The sequence below is a fragment of the Cyprinodon variegatus genome, unplaced genomic scaffold, assembly GCF_000732505.1.
Source record: "Cyprinodon variegatus isolate N-32 unplaced genomic scaffold, C_variegatus-1.0 Scaffold488, whole genome shotgun sequence".
NCBI lineage: Eukaryota > Metazoa > Chordata > Actinopteri > Cyprinodontiformes > Cyprinodontidae > Cyprinodon > Cyprinodon variegatus.
Window position 1 is genome coordinate 98,313 of NW_015150941.1, and position 1,532 is coordinate 99,844.

Genomic DNA, 1,532 nt, shown 5'->3' on the forward strand with positions numbered 1-1,532 from the left:
GCCATACAAAATTCTGCAGGCAACTGTTAGGACACCTCAATGACAGCTCTAGGGGGATATATTATAATTGAGATATTACAAAATACTTTAAATGACAAATCAGATTACCTCATTTGAGATCTCATAGTTGCAGCTATGATACATCAAGATTGGTCAAAAGAGGAGGAAGAGGAGCATTTTTTCAGTTAAGAAAGGAAACAAATATCTCATTTCTAATCTGTTGTTCTTATATTTAGAAGTTTGACCTGAAGCTTAAAATCACCTAAAGATGCATAATTTTAATCTGACACACTGTAACAATATAAGAAACATAACACCTTTAAGCATTGAAAAAAGGTAAACCAGCATCCTATACCAGGAACAGATAAATGAAGCTCCACTACTGGAATAAAAAAAAACAAAAAGCTTTTTTTCTCTGCTTCTCTCCGGGGGTTTAAAGCATGCCAAAACACTTTCCTGGGAAAACACAACATACTATAATGGGTTGAGACTTGTTAGTGTTTCACTTCCAATGAAACATAACTTTGCCTGGGGTGTAACAGTGAGAACTGGGACAGAAACCTACAATAGTGATATACATACTCACTTTTAAACAAATGTTTTATTCTTTACATTTCAGTTTTTAATGCCTTTCCCAATAACTATTTAGTTAATTGAAAACAAGGTATTGAACAAACCGGGCTTGATCTGAAACCTTTAAAACTGGTCATGTCACTCCTCTAAAAAAGCTGTAATAAAGCGTCAGATTAGAAAACAAAATAACAAGAGGAACGTTGACCATGGCTGGGTTTTTGGCTTTAAGGTGCAACTCTGGTGACCTTTTCTGATGCTCTATCGAAATCTCTTAACCATCAACAATAACACACCTCTTCACCCTGTTCTTCCTTAGTTTGATCAACCCTCAGCCTCTGCCAGTCTAATGTCACATGAAAGTATACTTACCAATACTAAACAATTAGCTAATCCAATGTAAACAATAAATGTTAAAATCTTTTGTTTTTACATTTTCAGAGGAAGTTGGTGTTTTCAAGTGCTCCTTATTTCGGCAAAAGTGGAAGCAATTCAGAAGTTTCTGATGGATGTTTATAGTGGTGTCCACCTTGTGTAACCTCTCTGACTGTGCCAGATTGCTTTGCAGTGCTTTGAAACTAGGATCTCCTGCCTTCAACAAGCCCTTGAAGTAAGAGAAGGTTCTAGGTATGTCAGTCAGCCTGTGTCCTACTTCCTAGTTAAGCGTTAACAGAATCAGTGAGCATAAAGGAGGGCTGTGCAATGCTTTTCGTCTTACAGCCACTTATAGTTAATGTTTCATGTTTTGTTTTAAAGTACAGACCTGTTTGTGGTTTACCCGCAACAGAAGTGGTCAGATCAGATAGTACAGAAAAAAAATTCTCTAGGGGACTATTGGGAGTTGTTTTTGGTGTTTGTGACAGGTTTATTCTTATGGGGTAGAATTTCTCATCCACTGACCTAAAGTTATCAACAAGATTTGTTTTTATTCTTTTTCTTGTCTGCAGGCCAACAATCCCACA